The sequence below is a fragment of the Acomys russatus genome, chromosome X (assembly GCF_903995435.1).
Source record: "Acomys russatus chromosome X, mAcoRus1.1, whole genome shotgun sequence".
In the NCBI taxonomy this organism is placed as follows: Eukaryota; Metazoa; Chordata; class Mammalia; order Rodentia; family Muridae; genus Acomys; species Acomys russatus.
In genome coordinates this window covers 16,314,895-16,336,836 of record NC_067169.1, presented here as the reverse complement: position 1 = coordinate 16,336,836, position 21,942 = coordinate 16,314,895, and the positions used below count along the sequence as shown (strand labels likewise).

The 21,942-nt window shown below is 39.8% G+C and overlaps 1 pseudogene; it reads right to left on the bottom strand.

Annotated features, from left to right (window-relative positions):
* Window positions 1-513: 513 nt before the first annotated feature.
* LOC127184731 (pre-mRNA-splicing factor ISY1 homolog) overlaps window positions 514-21,942 on the bottom strand; it is a 67,543-nt pseudogene continuing 46,114 nt past the window's right edge.

The following is a 21,942-nucleotide window of genomic DNA, read 5'->3' as shown; positions in this document are numbered from 1 at the left end:
AAGCAGTGCAGGGCACAAAGCAGTGGCTCCACCACTGACCATGGAACTCCATCTGGGATTGACATACCATCCGTTTCCCAGAGAAGATAAGTCTTTGAATTTAAATCTGATTTGAATGAAATTGTGTATTTTTAATGTTGGCTACTAATTAATCTTTCTCACTTTCCGACATCACCACAAGACAGAAATAAAATTTCCAAGAGCTGATTTATACACATTGCAAATGAAAATGAATGCATCCGTATGTAGCAAATACATCTGCACAAAGGTGATGGGTACAGTCTTTGTACCCTGACAGCTAACTGGGAAGTCAGGGTCAGAGCCCTACCATCAGGCCAGCTCACATGTCCAGAAAAGAAGAGAGGCAAGATGAAGGATTAGACTCACAACACAAGGTCTCCCAGCACCAGCCAGCCTAGCCTCAGCCCAGAGCAACTATGAGGATGGCACGCTCCTGTGGTCACTAGCACACCCACCAGGTCTTGCAGAGTCGGAGAAGGACTTTGGTTCATCCTAGTAACCCAGGAGTCCCTTGGCTTCTTTACTCTGTGCTTGCAGGGCCGGCAGAGTCTTACATATTTCTGGAGCAGTTCCGTTTTCTTCCTTCTCAGTCTTCTGCTGCAATGGCACTGGAAAATGAGCAAGAAACTTCTGCTGGCCATCTTCTCCGACCTTCTCCTGGCTGCCTTCCTCATCCGTTCCCTCCTTGGTCACAGCACAGATGTTTATCTCTTCTTCTTCTTCTTCTTCTTCTTCTTCTTCTTCTTCTTCTTCTTCTTCTTCTTCTTCTTCTTCTTCTTCTTCTTCTTCCTTCTCTTCCTTTCCCCCTTTGCCCGCCGAGCTCGCTCCTCTCTCTGCTTTCCATTTTTCTACGAGCTCAGCTCTGAGTTTCTTCCTACTCTTGTTCTAAAGACAGAATAACTCCATCGTCTTCATCTCAGGTAACCGTAGTATTCAAAGTCATTTGTCTTCATGAGCTCAGCATGTGTCTTTCTGGGAGAAGAAAGGGATTCTTTCTCAAATAGCTCTCTGACATTTGGTAAATCTTTTGCTGCCTCAAAATACTTGTGACCACAGTTTCCTGGGACTTCTTTATGTTCAGGACCCAGCATCTTAAGGCCAACACTTCCATAATCAGGACCACCCAGCTCCTTGATCAGGACCTCCCAGTGTCCTTTCTCCCTTAGCAGCTTGTGAATTTCATCATTCCTGTCTCAAATTGGGAAGTCCCGTAAACCAGCATTCTGAATCTGAGCAACTTTTTTGAGATATCTCCAATGATCTTTTGTCTCCATTTCTCAGCTTTGGCCAACTCAGTACATTCACAAGCAAGGAAGAGTCTCGGTTCCTTGACTTTTCCCTCTTCCAGCTGAGCTTGATGAAATCTTGCTGGGGCAGTCATGGCTTTTTCTGCATTTTGGGCCTTGGTGCCCACTAGGGTGCCCCGGTGGCACACCGCAACGATGTGCTTATTTTGAATTGCCTCCACCTATGGGGAAGAAATACTTGAAAGCATCAAGTTACAATAGAGAAATAAAAGAAATAGGGTAAAATAGATAAGATGCCTACATTTAATTTGAAATGGTAAAGCACTGGGACTAATCAACTGAGAAGATATATATATATATATATATCCCTTAATGAAACACAGTTTGGAGCTGGCCATGGGAGTGCATGCCTCAATCTCAACACTTGGGAAGTCAAGGTAGGTGGGTCTTGAGTTTGAGACTGGCTCTGTTTACAAGGCAAGTTCAAGATTAGATTGATCTAGGTAAGGAGATTGTTTCAAACAAGAAAAGGAGCCACAGCACCATGTGCTGTATACTCAAGCCTTAGCGAAAAGACAAATACATCCTCAACAAGTTCAAGTAATGAAGAAGGCATGTAACAAGTATGTTCTTAGTCTTAGGGAACAAGCCTTTGTCTTTTTATCATTGAGTCTGGCTGTAGACCTGTCATATATGTTCTATATTACATTAAGGAACTCTGCATCTCTCTATAATTTGTTTAACTTGGACCAAAGTCTTTTGATTTTTGCATTATGGGAGTCCCAGAAGGGGTTGGAGGATAGATTAGTGGGCCAAGAACTTATTTGTAGAGAAAATAACCTTGTGTGAAGGGGCAAATCTGATTCAGTCATAATACATTCACTGTTCCTTTTGTATGTTTTAAAATTAAATTCCTTAGTATTGAAGAAATTTTTACATCTACGTTCAATCATCAATGTTAGAGTGTAATTTTATTTTTAGTACCAATACCCAGCTTTGGAATTAAGCTAAGGGTAGGCTCATGAATGTAGTTTCCAAGTGTTACTTTTTGGTTGGTTGTTTTTTGTTTGTTTGTTTTTCTGTTTTCTCTTTTCCTTTCAGCCTAGTTAAGATGTCAGTTTTGTTGTTATTTTCAGGAACAACTCAGTTTTGATGTTATTTTTCTACTGATTTGTATTGATTTTCCAATTCATTTCTGCTCTAATTTATTTTTAAATGCTATAAGTACACTAAGTGTTCAATACTGATGCTAACTTTGAGTTTAAGGGGTTTTTTTGTTGTTGTTGTTCCTTTTTAATGTAGCAGTAACTGTTGTTTTTGATACAAACCATGGTTTTTAAAAATTATTTTAAAATGTTTTTATAATTTTACTTTAATTTAATCAAAATGGCCAAGATCAACAAAGCAAATGACAAGCCATATTTTATAATTGTCTTAAGATAGTTTCTAATTTATCTGGTGACTTCCTCAATCTATCTACTTTTTAAGAATATGCTATTTGATTTAGTATGGCTTTTCCTCTTTAAATAATGATTTCTTGTTTTTTATTGCAGTAGTCAGATATGATGCCTGGCAAGATTTTGTTCTTTTTAACTTGCTTAAGACTTACTTTATGACCTAAAATTCCTGGACAGTGCTCTATGTGTCCTGGAGAAGAATGTGCAATCTGCTATTCGGGATCTGGAGTGTTCTTTGTACATCTATTTTGTCTAATTGGTCTGTAGTTGTTCAAATGTCTACTGTCCTTACTGATTTTCTGTCTATTTGCTCTATTCATTGAGGAAAATTGGCCACTGAAATATCCTACTATTATGATATTACTATCTCTTTTCTCCGTCTGTCAGCCGTTTTTTTTTTTTTTTTCCAGTTGCAATTTTATTATCTCAGTTGAAGTGAATTAATTGGTAGCAGCATAAAGAACAAGCTGACAGGTTGGAAGAAGTTTAAATCCTAGGAAATCTGAAAACTTGGTTTTGTTTTAATGATTATAAAATATATGATATTTGTCTTTTTGCAATTAAAATTATTGAGTTTAATGAACTTTTCATACAATTTCTTTCTATTTTCTTTTTATTAAGATACATTTTTCATACAATATTTTCTGACTATAGTTTCCCTTCCCTCAGCTCCTCCAAGTTCTTCTTACCTTCTCAGGGCCTGCAAGGGTCTATACCAGATGGGGCATAAAACATGCACACACACACACACACACACACACACACACACACACACACACACAGTGATTTTGTGCTGGCCAACTATTCTTACATATGAGGCCTGGCCCGGAGTGCAGTTGATAGACCTAATACCATCTCACTAAAGAAAACCGAGTTTTCCCTGTCTTGGAATCTATCAATTGTAAATATCTTCTTGGTTAAGCATGGGACTTTGTGTTCACTTCCTTTTCCCAGTGCTGGGATTTGGTCTAGTTTGAGCTTGCACATGCTGTCATAGTCTCTGTAAGTTCAAACATGTATCAGTCCTGTTGTGTCTGGAAGACACCAATTCCTTGGAATCATCTATAATCTCTGCCTCTAATAATCTTTTCAACTTCTCTTCTGAATAGATCTGTGAGCCTTAAGGGGAAGCTGTTTATGACATTCCATTTAGGAGACTGAGTGGTCCAAAGTCTCTCATGTTCTGCACATTGTTGTGGGTCTCCGTGTTTATTCCCAACTACTGCAAGAGAAAGCTTCTCTGATGAGAGTTGATGATGATATAGAGACATTCTATTGCTATGCTCCTTTAGTCGAATAATAGTTGTAAGATTTCTCTTAGGCCTGCGGCCTATCTAGTCTCAGGATCTCAGCTTCATTAACAGTGTCAGGTATGGGTTTCTTTTAATTATTCATCCATATATTTGGGTACTTCACAACTAGTTGAATACATTTTTATAATTGTAACATATGTCCAGTAAATTGGCAACTCTTAATTATATACCTTTTGTTTTGTGTAAAAGTTTTTTACTGAAATTATATTTTATTTGATAGTATCAACACTACTTTTTCTTTAAATTAGCCATTTGTACTGGGGTTTTTTTTGTTCTCTTATTTTCAGTTTTTCTCCATGTATAAATAAAATGTTTAAAGTTGGTATGTTATAGACAGCATACAGTTGGGTCTTGGAGATTTATTTATCCATTTATCCACTGCATGCCTTTTGACTGGACAGTTTCATCCAGTAGGAAACGACATACTGCCACCATCTTTTTGTTTCTTCTTTGTCTTATAGTTATATTGGCCCTTTTTACTTCTTTGATGGTTTTCATAAGTATTGACTTTATAGGGACATGATTTGATTTATTATTATCTTTTGTACATCTTTTATTGGTGCTTGGTGGTTACCATGGAGATTGTATGAAGTAGCATGTAGTTATACCATTCTATTTTAAACTGATGACAATTTTTCAATCACATACAAAAACTCTATTCTTTTACATCTTTCCTCCCTGACTTTAGACTATCAATGTTATAAATTATATCTTTTAACTTATATACCCATTAGTATAGTTCATAGTTGTAGTTATTTTCTTTGATTTGTATTTTAAATTATATACCTGAATTAAGTTATCTATACACCAAAATTATAGTATTATAGCATTCTGCATTTGTCTATATATTTACTTTTGTATAAGGCTTTATGTTTTCATGTGCTTTTATGTTTCTATCTAGTGCCTTTTCATCCCAACTTGTAGGGCATCCCAAATTTGTAGGGCAGGCCGGGGGGTTATGAACTCTCTCAGCTTCTTTCTCCAATTTGAGTAAGTTTTCATTTTTTCCTGTATTTTTGAAGAAGAGTTTCATTGAATAAGTATTCTTGTTTAGCACATTTGTCCTTCCACACTGTGAATATATGATTCTACTCTCTTCTGGCCTAGAATGCTTCTTCTAAGAAAACTACTGAGGACTCTATGAGTAGCCCTGTGTCTATAGGAAGTTCTTTTTTCTTGCTGCTTTTCAAGAGTCTTTGATTATTAAGTGTCACAATGTGGACCTCTTTTGAGTGTATAAGACTGGAGTCCTTTTAACTTGATGAGTTTCGATATTTATTTTATTCCTCAGACTTGAGGATGGTTTGGTTATTATGTATTCAAATGAGTTCTCTGCCTCTTTCTTTCTTTCTTTTGTTCTGGAACTCCTATAATAAATTTGTTCCTCTCCTTGATAGCATTCAAAACTCCCTTAGACATGCATACTCTTTCATTTTTTCTAACCTGCTAACATTTAATGACCTATCCTCAAATTTACTCTTCTGCCTGATTACATAATCCACTTCACTACCAAGGAAGTTTTATGTCCAAATTACTATATTCCTCAGTTCAAGTATCCATTTCTTTTCTTTCCCAAAAAGGTTTATTTATTTATTTTTATTTTTGAAAATTTCACACATGTATGCAATGCAAATTTTTTTCAGTTTCATACATATATACAATGTATTTTGATCAAAGTAGCTCCTCATCACTCTCTCTTGCCTGCTCCTTTTCCTGTGGAATGCATTCTTCCTGCAAATTAGTCCCACTCCCTACTTTGTGTCTTTATTTTGCGACCTTTGAATTTAACTGGGGTTGTTTGTAGATGTTTTGGAGCCTGTTTTTGGAGACTTTACAACCTACATGTCACTATGCCACTTAGGAAAATGACTGACACCCCCCACTCCCACATCAATGCATTAAATGACCAATCCTAGTGAGCTCCTCCCACATCTATGTTAGAATGTTAGCAGGTTCGATCTTGTGTCAGCCTTTTGTAGGTAATCACAGCTTCTGTGAGTTTGAGATTGCCATGGCCCTATCATACCCACAAGCCAATGTTTCATAGGACTCTCCCCATCCTGTGTCATACATTCTTTCCATACGCTCTTCCTTGGAGAAGGTGATATGGATGTGACATTTCTGCATAAGCACTCAGCAGTCACTTATTCTTAACATTCTGACAAGCTGTGAGTCACCAGATCAACTAATGACTACTCACTGCAAAAAGAAGCCTCTCTTACCAAAGCTAAGAGTTACATTTATTTTTTTTTAAGATTTATTATGTATACAGTGCTCTGCTTGCATGTACACCTGCACACCAGAGGAAGGCACCAGATCTCATTATGGATGGTTGTGAGCCACCATGCAGTTGCTGGGAACTGAACTCAGAATATTTGGAAGAGCAGTCAGTGCTCTTAACCTGTAAGCCATCTCTCCAGCCCCAAGAGTTATACTTATTTGTAGGTATAAATATAAATATTTGTTAAGCATTTTACAACATGTCTGTTTAGCTGACTGTAGGAGATTCACTCCCCATTGTCTGTGCTCTCCAACCATGGACTTTTGACAAGATTTATAGTCCCAGACATTAAATGTCACTTATGCAACAGGCCTGACCTCAAAGCAAAAAGTCATTGTTTGTTCCCATAACATTCATGCCATTTATTGCATTGGTACTCATATCTTGCCTGGCAGGTCATTTTTGTTGCATGCAGGGTCCAGAGATAGGTAATAATGTTTATGGCTTTTCTTCTCTGTAGCCTATGTAGTACCTTCCAGCTCAATGATTGCACAACTAATGCTAGTTGGCTGAAAGGATGTTTCTAGTTCGATTCCAGCTTGATTTCTTTCTGCCCTGCAGCTGAAGTGTGTGCTATCTCCATCAATAAAATCTTACCACCTAATTTAGCTTCTCTCTCTTTGCTGATGGTCTAACTCTGTCCATCTATTGTATTTCCTGATGTGATTTGGTTGTATACATTTTTACATAGTAGATTGAGTAACTCTACACAGAATAGTTTGACATAATTTACAAGTCTCTCTTTCTTTGGGAGAATTTATATGGATTTCTTTTATTCCTTTGTTTGGGCCACATTTTCTCATATTTTCTGTTTATTTTATTTTATTTTTGTGATTTGTGCATTAAAAAAAAAACAGCGATTTCTGCTAGTCCTTCTGGACTAGCATTGAACATAAGAAAGCATTTGCCAATCATTTGTTGCCCTCTCAAGTCTTTTATGTAAATTAATAATCTCTATACCACTACATACAATTTCCCAATATGACAGTTTCCCAGTTTATTTTTCAGGAATTATAATCTCTTGTTCCCTTTGGTGCACATTTATATTATTTTAGATTGTCTAGTGTCACTGACCACAGAGGTTTCTTTTGGTCTCTGTGGCTTCTGGGTATTTGAGTATGCTTTCTTCTGACATCAGGGAAAAATATCTCTTAGGAAACTACTTGAAAATTGAGAATGTTGGATGTATTTTTTTCCACTCCTCTTTCTGCTCAGAAGTCACTATCTGGATGCCTTTTCCTGAATCCTGGAGCTGCTACAAGAAGCCACCAAACTATTTTATGCTTAGAAACCTTCAATCACCCAACTACATCATTTCTCTGTCAACATTCTGAGTTGATGAGACAGAAATCTTTTCTTTGGGCAAACCCCATAAGTCAGACCATTTCATATATGGTCTACTGTGTCTCTCTTCAAAGAAAAGCCATGCATATCTGTTTTCTCACAGTGATGTTGACCTGTACTGACTTGGAAGAGAGTCTGATACAGTGCTATGAAATCATTCTCTTACCATTTAATTGCCAGTGTTCTTGGCACTGAATTTGCCAGAGACACTGTAACGTCTACTGATTTTTTTGGAAGGCTGGGGATGTAGATCAGTCTGTAGAGTGCTAACTAGCAGGACCAAAGCCATGAGTTTGAGCCCAAAGACTACATAAATGGTACATGGTGCTATAGCTAGTGCCTTGAGAAAAGAAGACATTTTTCATACTCCTCATCCTGTGGATCATTTGGTTAGTTCTCTGATTTGAGCTGAATTGGCTAGAGATGGTGGGTTCACTGTAGTTTAATGATGCTTTTCAAGTTTCTTTTAACATTTTTTTTAGATTTATTTATTTTATGTATATGAGTGCTTTGCTGATATGTGAGTATGTGCACCATGTGCATACCTGGTGGAGTCATAGATGGTTGTAAACCATCCTGTGGGTGCTGGGAATCAAATCTGGGTCTTCTGCAAGAGCAACAACTGCTCACAACTACCGAGCCATCTCTCTCCAGCCTCCGCTTTTCAAGTTTCTAAGTGAAGTCCTGTTTATCAAAGCATGTCACATGGCCAAATCCAAATTCACAGGATAGAAAAATAGGTTACACCTTTTGTTGGGAGGTGCCATAAATATTTTATGAGCATTTTTGCAATCTAGTGAAAACCGCTAACTAATAGCATGTTTATTATGAACAGTATTTCATTCTGTCAAACGTTGATATGGCCAAATTATTGGATAATCCCTTGAACTTTGTTTTATTTGATTGATATTGATCACTCTCACATAAATTATACTGCAGCGGCGTTTCTGACTAGAAATACAAAACTAATCACTTTGCCTTTCAACTTATTTTTGCCTGGGGAAGATTTAGACTCACAAGCCATTGAAAACTGTAAATAGCATTTACATGTGTTTGGGCTTGTCACTTGATTTTGTAACGCTGGTATTTCTTGGCATCTTCTTGACACTAAGATGAACACTTGAAATCTCAACAACCAAAAGAAGATAATAAGAAACTCCGCCTGTTTAAAAGGAGCACAATAGCTGCACTCCACTGCAGTGGTGGTGAAAAGCAGCCAAACAGGGGGATCCACTAAAGGAAATAGAGTAGCACCAGCCGTGACAAAACAACATAGAAACCATTGAAAATTCTTACCGCACAATGATGCTCCACCTCCCGTGGTAAGCATGGACTGATGGGAGGTATATTGACGGGAGGAACTATCCCAGGGCCATTAGAAAACCATAAACAATACCAATTGGCTCACTCCGACCCTGAACTGTGACTGAAATGTGTGAGTAGCCCATTGTCTTCTGTTCAGGATGGAACTGTTCAGGGACTAAGACATCACGAGGCTCTGTGTACACTGGGATTTCTAGTTGTGTAAAGATGTAACAGTAATAATAACCAGTGTTTGCTAAATAATGATTACTTTCTAGGCACTTAGCCATGTGGCTTGACAAGATGAACTCATTTAATCTTTCGAATACTCCTTGGAGGTAAGGTGATGCTATCAAAAGACAAGGAAACTGAGGCACGAGAACCTCATTAATTGGCCCCACATTTACACAACCTAAAAAATATCATATTAGTTATTTGAAGCAGGGCAATCTTGAATGAAAGCCTGTTCTGTACACATTATACCACTGAGAGAGAGAGAGAGAGAGAGAGAGAGAGAGAGAGAGAGAGAGAGTAGAAAATAGACTCTTTTCTAGATGGTGAGGGTACATGTGATTTTTAGCTTCTTTTATTTATTCAGCTGAACTTTTGATAGTTTTCCATAATGTATAATGCTACTTGGATAATGCTAATGAGTTTTACACATCACGCCATTAACTGTCTGTTTCTGTATTTCAGCTTCACCTTGAAAAGCAGTGATCTTCAGTATATCAGGCAGTGAAGTGACGTCACCAGTGACACACTTTTCTCTCCTTTCTGCTCTGCCAAGCTGTGAGTGCTGACATTTTGCCCTCATATTTGTATACTCATGGCTAATGGTGCCTGCCACAACTCTAAGGACTACAACCTTACTCAAGGACAAGAAGAAGGGATAGTGACTAAACAAACATATGAAAAGGATTAGCTATCCAGGGGCTATAACACAGCAGCCTCTGAAAAGACTCCTCTCTTACACTTTTTGTCTGTTCCAGCTAGAAATCAGAATGAAAATGAGTGTGTGGCTTCCAGTTCGTATAGTCAGATACACCAGGAGGAAAGGAATGATCGTGACTGCTCAGTTGGCCAATAATAAGGCTTGATACATCCCTTGACAGTAGGAAACATATTCTCTATCCTGGAGAGATTTGAGAGAGGGCTTATAGGAGAGGGCAGCCAACACTCCAGTCAGGCTATTACAACGATCTAAGTTCCTAGTCTGTCTCTGACACTAATATGAGTTGAGACTGGAGACAACATATTTCCTCCCCTTGAGTCTCTGTTATTTGCTTGCTTGTTTGCAAAATGGAAGTGTTCTACCAGTTGCTTGCTGAGGTAACTCCTATCCCAATAGCTTATAATACTACAAACCAATAAGCCTTGCAAATATTTATATTTTTCAAAAAGTCTGCAATAAATGACACCCATAGACGAGCGTCCCTCCCCACAGCTGTAATGGAAAGATAACAGGACATTCAGATTAGACAGAGATGTTGCCTGAATGCAAAAACGAAGAAAGGTAAGCTATTGATGTCCCAGTAAACCTTAAATTTCTCAAAAGATAATGTCAATATCAACATTTAGAATTCCTGAAGGTGATAATCATGCTGGAGAATATAGGATATCACAGAGGTGGTAATTAGGATATCCGTTGGAGGCCATCATTCTTATCACTTACCCTTCCCCCTCTCGTGTGTGTGTGTGTGTGTGTGTGTGTGTGTGTGTGTGTGTGTGTGTGTGTGTTAGCTATCATGTATGAAGTCACTTGCCTTTGCCGGTAGACGTTCAAATCGGATAGCTCGAGTTTTAGTTCAGCCTCCTAGCTCTCTCTAATGGTCTTTCCATATTGCAAAGGCTAGAAACAAAAGACTACATTTCCCTATATACCAAGCTTGGGAATTTTAATTACAGAATTTTAATTAAGAGCAGATAGGTTCTGCTCAGACAGACTTCAGGAAAGCAAATGTAAGGCAGAAGTCATAGCCTTGGCCTTTGGGCCATTTTTCTCTAGGCAAGGTTATTTGTAAGAATGTGAGGTTTCTACATCCATGCTTCATGCCTCTGGGGCCTGCTAGTCTCTAGAAGCTGTTGTTAAGGAATTATGGCCCATTCTTCATTCTGAATTTCGGATTTCCTTGTTCCCAGCTGCAACACTCTGTTCTTGAGTTCAGCATTGTAGACGTGGCACCATGGTGAGCACTACTCTGGTAGGGTCAGTACTATACCATACTCAGCCACTAACAGGCATGCAACTTAGAAAACATTGCTTTAAGATTTCCAATGATGGTGAAATTCTCCAATTCTCTGTACTAAATTTCTTCCTTTATATAATACAATGATTTCTATTTCCTACAATGAATCTCAACAGTGGCTTCTTCTAGAAAACCTAGCCATCAAGCCTATAAGCTTAAACCAAAATAAGTAAGGCCCTCTTTGGATGTCAACACTAACCAGATGTTTTTTTTAATCCTATGACATCATACTGATGTATCTATTTCTTGCACTTTACCATCCTCACTGCATATTTTTCCAAACTGACCTAAAGGTGTATTGGAAAGACCACCCAGAGAAGCAAAAAGGAATCTCCCATTGGGGTAATTAATTTTGATTATCTAGCGAAGGAGATCTAAAATGAAAATCATGGTGAGGAAGAAATTTATGGGTTAGAATTTGTCACAATATGAATCATTACCCTCATTTTATTGTATTGTTAATTTATTTTTCATGGTTTTGTCTGACTGCTGCTTAGGCAAAGTCGATCTAGAACTCAACTCAATAGGTACAGTAAACAAAGGTTAATGCTTTGGTTGGGAGACACCAAATGGCTCTTGGATTCTGCTGTGAAAAGTGAATTGTTCACACTTTGTTACCCCCTGTATATTTTTACCAGGCTTCAAATTTTACCAAAAGAATAAGGATCTAATAAGAGGAACCCAGCAGAGCAAGTATGTGTTTTTATGTGCCACGGAAATGTCTATCTCTAAAAGACCCACAGGAGTTGTAGGTAGACCAGGGAGTCTTTCATTAAATGACAGATATTCTTGCTGTGGGGACACATAAGGATAAGATACTTTACAGAAAAAAAAAGCAAAACAAAACAAAACATTGTGTTGATATTTGAAACTAAATGTCTTTGAATTTTTGCTAAATATGTTTATTCATGGGAGGAGTGATATGTGTGTGCCACAGTGTTCGTGTGGAGGTCAGAGGACAACCTCTGAGAGCCAATATCTTCTTCAGCCATGAGGGTTCCAGGAATCAAATTTAGGCCATCAGCCTTGGTCACAAAAGCACGTTTAACCCACTGGGCCATCAAGTAGAACAATATGATAGGCAGATTTGGGCCCAGAGGTCCCGCTCAAACTAAGGCACCAGCCAAGGACAATACAGGAGGTAAACTTTAAACCCCTTCCCAGATCTAGCCAATGGTCAGAATATTCTCCACAGTTGAGTGGAGAGTGTGATATGACTTTCTCACGTACTCTGGTGCCTCACATTTGACCATGTCCCCTGGAGGGGGAGACCTGGTGGCACTCAGAGGAAGGACAGCAGGTAGCCAAGAAGAGACTTGATACCCTATGAGAATATATAGGGTGAGGTAATCCCCCTCAGGAACAGTCATAGGGGAGGGGAATAAGGGGAAAATGGGAGGGGGGAGGAATGGGAGGATACAAGGGATGGGATAAACATTGAGATGTAACAAGAATAAATTAATAAAAAAAAGATCCCTGTGGATTTCACATTTAGATCTATTGCTTGAAACAGATTTCAATTTGTGAAAAGCAGTTTCAAGAGAGGATATGGTAAATTAATGAAAGGACTTAAATATCTTATTGGATTGTATCTGGATTATTCTCACCTACTTATAAAATCCATAAGAAAATACAGTCATATGGACTCGATGGGGAGATGTTCTACAGTAGTTATCAAAGTTTGTATTCCAAAGAAAAGGTTAATAGTATGAGAAAATAGACATACTTGTATACTTCTGGTGAGAAAGTAAGTTGCTGTAAGATTTCTGGAGGATATCTGACACTATATATCAAAATTGAAAATGGGTTCTTTTGATCTAGAAATTCAGTACACACACACACTTATCCTAAGGAAAGACTCAGAGACTGCTAGAAGACATATGCCCAAGAATGTTCACTGAAGGACTTTTCCTAAAATGTAAAAAGTAGAAAGAGCCGAAACGTTTTTTAATGGAAATATTGTTTAATAAGATATGACGGATCTTTCCAATGGGATATTATGCTATATTGGGGATTTATGTTTAACACAGAAGGATATATATAATAAACTGGGAATTGATTAAGCTAATAAAGGTGTGTTTATCATATTGTATATTTTCAATGATTGGCATATTGTGGTACCACTTGTACTTGACTCATAGCAGATGCTCAATTGAATTTAGTAAATTAATTTATATAATACTATTTTTTGAACTATATATTTTGGAAGGTATATACCTATGTGCTAACAGAGATTTTGGCATTGTTACTGTTGTTGTTGTTATTGTGTGGGATTTAAACCTGAAGCCATGGTGGAAATTACTCAAAACAACTTCAATATTTATAATTGTTCAGCTTCTGAATTATTTTCATTTGAAAGGGAACACATATCATTTTTATGATTTTTAAATTGTATTTCTATTTTGAAACAACACAAAGTTCTCACGTACTGTGATAGATAAAGAAACACTGAACATGCAAGAATTTCTGCACAACAAATAAAGAAGGAAAAACAGTTCAAAAGAAAGGGTAAGTGGCGTTGATGAGCTTTTCCCAGAACATACAAGCTGAAAGAGCAAGGAACGCATATGAGGATGCCAAAGTAAAACAATGGGGTACCATTTCTCAATCATTCCATTGGCAAAACATTAAGTCTGACAATACCGCAGTTTAAAAAAAAAATAGGGAAGCAGGGATGCGCAAGCACCATGAATTAGTGCAAGCACTTCGGAAAACACCTGGTAAAATGGGAACTGTGCCAACAACTGCACTCAGCTTCCCCTTTAGAGAGAATGGCACTCCTATGCAGAAAGAGATGCCTTTCTATACCAAATGAAGCTGCTTTCATTAGTGGCACTTACGATGCTGCAGTGATTTCTAAATAGAGTACCCCCATACCAGAAGCCAGAGAGGAAGCTGTGGAAGCAGGCTAGACTGGCAGAAGCAACAGAGTAAGAATTAAGCTCAGAGTGAGGTGGGGGGTGGTAAGGGGAAGGCAGTCTGGGCTGAAGCAGAAAGGGAGCCCCAGACCTGCCTTTGCTTGCACCTTGGCTCGTTGTTGACTTGGGGGGGCCCCTGTATGGTGGGGACATAAATGATCAGGCCCTTCTGACAGACTGTCACTGTAGGTGTGGCAGTGCTGGAACTCACAGGTAATCTCCCAAGTCTTCAGTAAGGGACATTCTGCTTAAGTTCAGAAGGTAGAAAAGTATCTAAGGGTTTGGATGGAGGATTGAGAGCACTTGGAATAAGTGTAAAAAATACAACAGAGGGACACTAAATAAAGTTATAGTTTTCATGGGGGGGGTTAGGAGGAAAACTTTCTATGCCTCCATTGATTTATATATTTTACTTGAAAAGCATGATGGTGAATATATGGCTAAAACTAGGATCCTTTTATACACATTCACAAAGCATCAAATGCAGTCAGCCATGGCTGGAGGAAAAGAGACGGTAATTAATCCTAGGACTCAGTCTTCAATAAGATCTGAAGCCAGAGGTGGAGTCACATTCATATGATCCCTGACACTTGAAAGGCTTAGGGAGGTCTGAAGAGTTCCAGGCCAACCTGGGCTACATAATGAGATTCTGTCTCCCAAATGAAACACAACAGGGAACAGAGCACTCTCTAAGTGTGTTTTGCTGGAGGGTAAAAGCATTGTTGAGAATATTGATTCCATGTTAGCCATTTGTGGTTGCAGTTTTGTTTTCTTTAAATAAGCTAAGCTATTAGGAATAAGCCATCCGGCCCCCTGAATGACAGCTGACATAGCCTTCCCAAATGCCTGGCTGCCTTGAATGGGCTTCTATCAGTAAGCCTCTCCCTTCTTTTGTCAGTCTAGCTATGTTGAACTCTACAGTCATGCTGAAGAAATCTCACTCCTGTATAGGACCACAGCCATCACTGGCATCATGACCCTTTGGTCCTACGCAAGGCTGAAGAAGGCAACTTGCAGTAGCTTTGTAGGACCCACTCTGGGAAAGATCATCTGTAAACTGGATGGTCCTGTCACCCTACAGTTATTCTAGGTCAGAAAGGGTTGAGGATAGGGCACCTTACCAATGACTTGACAAAAAGCCATCAACTAGTACGATACAAGGATTGTGGTTGATCTTCATGCCAGGGTTATGATGCATAGAGTTGGAAGCTGTGCATACACAAGGCTATCATTGATGGAATCACAGTCCATGCACAAGCTGTGCCCTTTTTTTGGTCATATAAGCAGTCTGTTCATCATTGTTTGGAAGTTAGTCTGGAAGTCTTCTTTCCTGTACACTAACTATCCCATAATGTGCAACATTAGGTACTAAGACAGGCTTCTCCCAAATGGTCTTTTCAGATATTTGTGGTCTTCCTTATGAGTAGAGCAGTCTGGGCTGATAGGGCAAAGAGCACACAAGACCTTTGAGGCTTCCAGGACTGGCAGCAGGAGCGAGGAAGCATAAGAGGTCTAAAGAGCCACAGAAAGCTAAAGACCCCAGCACCCAAGGCTTAGAGCCCTAATACTGGGAGGTAGCTAACAGTACCAAAAAGCTGCCAAGAACAACTAAGAGGTCTCTACTGTTAGGTCTCAACTCCCCTGAAAAAACATGCAGTGCCAGTGGCATTATTCAAAAGGACAATCTGGGTTCAGCTAAGGCTGGCCCCATAGAAAGATTGCTGGCATGCATGAGCTCACAGGCAGCATTCTTCAGAAACCTGTGAACTGGCTTTGGGTCTACAGAGCCACCTCCCTTTTCTATTCCTCCCTCAGGCAGATGAGGTATCCGGTTACAAATCAAAACATCACACTAACCTCCAGGTTCCATTGGTCCTTATTAACATGTACCCATGGTGCATATCAATGCCACCAGGCTCTTCTGGCCCTAGCTTCTTGGCTGTTCCAGCTTATGGATCCCCCCATCCTGCAGCTGCCTGCTACCTTAAAAACCCACAACCAATCCCCCCTTTTCTCTTCTCTGCTCCCTAGAGACAGCCTTGGCAGTTGCCAATCTGCACTTTTCTCTGCCCCTGAGAGATAGCCATGGAAGCTTTAGACTCCCTCAGATGCTTCTGGTCATTCTTTCTCCACTGGAGAGATGGCTACATGGAAGTTTCATATTTACAATAAACTTTTCCTCCTTACACCATGGAACAGTCCAGTTCAGTGCTTTTGTTTTTCCCTATTTTACATATAGCAGAAGGCGCTATCTATCTATTTATCTATCTATCTATCTATCTATCTATCTATCTATCTATGTCTATATCTATATGTACATATCTATATAGAGATAGGGGGACTTAAAAGTCTCATGTAATGTTCCAGTGACTAAAGGCAGACATTTCAATAAGCTAATACCAGAGGAACAAATGATATGGGGAAAATGCTGACAATCCAGAAGATGAAAGGCTGACAGGAGCTGAAGATGGGAGTCCAGTCCAGGAGGATTGCAAGACCTGATTGCTAGATGATTTCAGTATTGCTGCCAAGGGTGAGAAGGCCAAGGTTCCCAGCATCGAAAGCCGGAGACCTGCAACTCTAGCTTCTGGGTACTAGTATTCAATGCTTCTGACTTGAGCACCTAAGACATAAAGCCTCTATCGTTGAGAGCTTAGGACTATAAGCTGCTTGTTCTCAAAGTTTACAGCTATAACCCCTTACATTTGGAGTGCCTGCTTGGAGCCTCTGGAATGCAGGACTGCCCATTCTAAGAGAGCTGTTCCTTTCCCTAGCTCTACTCTCTATCCAGATAGATCGAAAGAGCCTCTAGCCAGCTACATTTGACAGAGCCAGGGAATTTTCTGCATGTGAACTCCATGTTTGTCTTGAGTCTCCAGCACATAGCAAGTGCACAAGAAAGAGAGAAATAGGACCAGAGCTTTGTGGTCTGTTGAAGACTGTTTCAGATTTCTTGACGTGCATGCTTGGCTGAACACATGTCTTAGCTTTGCTGAACTGAAGTAGGTGCCAACATCAGGCAAAGACTCAGAGGTTGAGTAAACAGATATGTGTATACCCACCTGGTAAACACCCTCTGTGCACTCCTAGAAGGGCCTGATGAAAAGCAAGCGGGTTAGACGGTTCTTTTTTTAGTGGCCTATAGATCTCAAATGCTGGAGTGGTTTCTTTTGGCGTAGGGTGGGGGTGGGGGAGGCGGGAACATTGATGAAAGGTCTTTTGAAATTAGAATGCTGTGATGGTTGTGCAACTCTGTAAGTATGCTAAAATTCATAGAATTCCTCACTTAAAACAGATGAATTTGATGTTATGTAAATTTTATCTCAATCAAGCTATTTATTAAAAACTCAGCCATTTGTTTGGGAGGAAGGCTTGGTAAGCAGCAAAACTAGGACTCAGAGGGGACCTGTGGCTTCTGCGAAGAGCCATCTGTGGTTTTGCTGTGCAATACACTGAGCCTTGCTACCGGAGAGATGGAGAATACTTGTTAATATGCTGTTAGTACAACTGGCATGCAACATAGGTCACAGATATGCCAGGACATTGCTGATCCTTACAGCTCTCAGGGCAGCTGCCTGGGGCCTGGAGTGCAGAAAATTCTCTCAATTGCTTCGAGATGAGAGTCTCCTCCATTTTTCTTCAGTGTGTCAACCAAATATTCTAAATTTACTTCGGGTCTCATGATGTGCAAAATGGCTAGAAAGCACTGCCCCGGAGAAGCACCACATCTGCTGAGCTTCTCTGGGCAGACATTTCCAAAGGAAATCCTAGGTCTTCACCTGATGAGGATAGCACAAGCAGTCTTGATAATGGCACTTTGGGGGCTTCATTAAGCAAAAAGAAGAAGGGCTTGGTAGCCAGGAGAAGGCGCGCTGGGTAAATGTGAGGGCAGTGAGAACCAACCATGGGAATTGACTTGGATGCTCTCCTCCCCTCCCTGAGCCCCCTGCAGAGAATGATATGTATTCACCCGGAAAGCAGAGACTGTTGTTAACTGGAGCAGAAAAGTAATTTCCACATGGCTGCAGCAAAAGAAGACCAGAGCATGGAGAAGGGGAGCCCTCCTATAAACAAGACAGACTGCCTCTTCCACTGATTTCAAAGATAGAGACTGCAGTCTAGGAATAGTTTCCAGGGTTCTGGAAAGCACTGAAGATGCCATGGAAATTCCGAATGGTTTAGGTCCATCTTCAGTCCGAATTTAAAAATGCCTTACTAAGGCTCATCTGGACTTATCTTCCACAACTGATCTATTTGGAGAGAAGGTTGGAAGAATGGCTCCTTCGCAAACTTGGGGTTTCTCAAGATATGCAATAATGTGATATCAGGGATCCTCTCTGATCTCTTAACATGGGCTTTCTAGAAACTAACCTTGAATTGAGGGTAATTAATATAGTTAGGTGGTAGTGGAAACTCAGAAAGGATTGTTAATGGGCTATGCCAGAAATGGAAGGAAGGAAGGGAGCTTTAAAAAAGAAAGAAGGAAAAACAAAAACAAGCAAGCAAACAAGCAAACAAACAAAAATCCAGTCATTTATCAAACAAATCACCTCTATAGGTATCGGTAGGTGCACTTGTGTAGAAGAGAGCATAGAATAGACATCTTAGAATTATGCGTCCTGAAAGATAAGAAGCTTTGCTCCTTCTCCACATGTTCTAGGCTTGTGTATATTGGCCTCAGGACCATTCCATACAGGTAGACAAAGTAGAGTCTTGGAGGCAGAGAAGATACTCAGGGGATGTGGGTGTGGTTATTGCAAGCAAGGTTTTAGTACATTGAGGCAGTATGGTGGGAGACTAACTCTGTCACACATGGCTAATGTCTTCTTGTGTTTGAAGGCCTTACACTCTTGTTTCTACAATGTCATAGTGACCATTTACTCAGGGGATCAGGTACCACTTATTTCTGGCCCCAAATAATATGGAAGTTACAGCCACCAACAGTACTCAGAGAAAGGCAGTGGGTGGTGTAACTAGTCATACATAGTCATGCACTGAGGTCCCTTGTGCCTCTGAAAACAGAAGCCAGAGCCTCCAGCCACTACCATCAATTCTGATTTCTAAGCTACTCTGTTTCCCAAATAGAGACTCAATGACCAAAGAAAATGGGTCAATCTAAGCTCTTAGCATATATTTCTTAATTATAATGGGATCCTTGTGTGGTGACAGGAAGACTTGGTCCTTCCTGATGTCCAGTTGAAAACACACATTTTAAAAAGAGACCATTGTAGAATGGATGAGAATGTGTATGTGGCACTCTTAAACTGATGGTTTCAAATGCTGGATTTGCTGCCTTTCCAAGCCACTTAAAACTCTTTAAGCCTTGATTTCACTTTCATATCACCATCTCAGAGGACTAGTGCAATAACGAGTTACAGAAAATGTCCAAGATAATTCTAAGAGCACTGAGCAAATACCTATTAAAGAGCAACTTTTTGTCTGTCTATTGCTATTTTTGTCATTGTGGGCCATGTTGATATCTATGGTCCAAGCCATTTGTTGATGGCTATGTTGATGTCCATGACCCATGTTAAAGTCCATGATCTATGCTGCCATCTGAAGCCGCGTTGATATCCATGGCATGTGCTACTGTTGTTGTCAGTGGTCCATTTGTCCATCGAGTGCAATATCAGTGTTGTGGTCCCTGCTGTGGCTAGGAGACATGTTGATGTCCGTGGCTCATGTTCCCACCAAGGGCCATGGGAATATCCATGGTCTGTGTTGCTACCAGAAGCCATGTTTATGTCTGTGGCCCATGCTGTACCCAGAAACCACATGGAAGTCCATGATAAAAATTATATTTATGGGGCTGAAGAGATGGCTCCTGTGTTTATGAGTGAGTCCTACTCTTCCAGAGAGCACACATTTAGTTCCCAGCATTAAGTTGTGCAACACATAACTTTCTTTAACTCTGGCTCCAAGGGATTCAACACCCTCTTCTAATACCACAGATAATACCTGCATTTACATCCATATACCCACACATTCATACACATAGTTATAAATGAATGGAAGTAAATATTTAAAATTCTATTTGTAACAAAATTGAAATACTAGAAGTGCAGAGGTGCACCCACGATCACTGTCATAATCTGTTTCTGTGACTATAACTTACTTCCTGAGACTGGATAACTTATAGAGAATAGAAGATTATTTGATCCCTGCTTTCAGAGACCTGAAAGTCCAAGACCACAATGCCAGCATTGTGTGAACTACTCTACTGAATCAAAACATGGTGGGGGCTTTACATAGTGAGAATAACTTCTGATAGGGTTACTAATGCTATCACAGAGACTCCACCCTTATACCTCATGTAACCATAACTACCGCCCAAACACCATCAACATGGGAATTTGAAGACTGAGTTTCCAATGCATGTGATTTAGAAGACACATTCAAATCATATCACTCACAAAGCAAATTAGATTTAGAACAGGAAAGTAGTGTGGCTGGGAGACCCTGCTAGCTTCTAATCCAACAGTCTTTCTTCTCCTCTACATATCCGGATATGATTCCTATCCTCAGGCATGTGGATAACACCAACTCTTCCACCGGCTCTATTTATGGAGTCTGGAATTTCAGCACTGACTTCCTTGCAGCTACCATTCCAACCACAGGTGGGTCATAATTCTAAATCTGACAATCCCAACCATATCCTCCCAGGACCCAATTCCCATACTTCAGCTTCTCTCACCATCTCTCCTCCTCTTTCCCTTGAACTCAGAATAAAGCCTAACACTAGGGAGGTGCTTGTGTCTGGTGTCAGACACAGATGTATTATAGTAGTCTGCCTAGCAAATATGAGGCTTGCCAGTAGCATGGGGATGCTCCATTACTGGACCTTGGGAACTCTATCCTCTTTGCCTGGGTGTCTGTGAAAACTCTATCATGGATTCTTGTGCCTGTCCCATGCTCAGTCTTTGTTACCTTGACCATTCATTAAATATTTGCCTGAGTGGAGTAAAATGGCAACTACAATTTCTGATAGACCCAGATTCTAGAACAAACTTTCTCTATAGCATGTATAGCTGAGGCAGAACCCACAGAACCCACTTGGGTCCTGCAGGTGTGTCTGCTGTAGCCTACTTCCATTCCCCAGCTAAACTTTGTGATTCTGACAGGTAATGGACCTACTAGCCTGTGGAGATGTCTCAGTCCAAGATAACTTCACCATGCTCACTTTTCCCCACCTATAATGAACAAATGGCTTCTAGCTTTGGAGATCAGCCTTAGATTTGGAAACCCCATTTCTATCCAATCCAACACCAGTTGATTCTAAAATCATGAAATTTGTAGATCAAGTTTAAGCTAGAGCAATTCTTGAAACTCTGTTTGTTCAAATTCACCATCAATTTTTCATCATCAATTCTAGGCGACAGAGGTGTAAATATTAATAAGTCACATCCACTATCTCCTGATAAAGAAGGCAGATGTGCAAGCAAGCGGCAGTTATATGGGGTTATAAATGATAAAAATAAAATATCGTTAAAATGCTATTGGAATGTCAATAACTGAAGAATTAATCCTATGGGGAAAGGGCAAAGAAAGCTTCAAAATAGATCTGATGTCTGAGCTATGTTTAAAAGGTGAATAGAGCATTACCAGATAGGACAGGGGAGAGCCATTAGATTTTGATTTTTCTTTCCTTTTTAACCTTAGGCTAGGAGAGATTTGCAAGCTCTTCTTACTTTGCAAACACTCTTCAACACTCCATCAGAATTTCCCCCTTTTTGCTCTTTTTCCTCTTTTCCTTTAAGTTTTCAACTCCTCGGGAGACCCTTGCAGTGGTATCCCCGAGTACAGTTGTTCATGT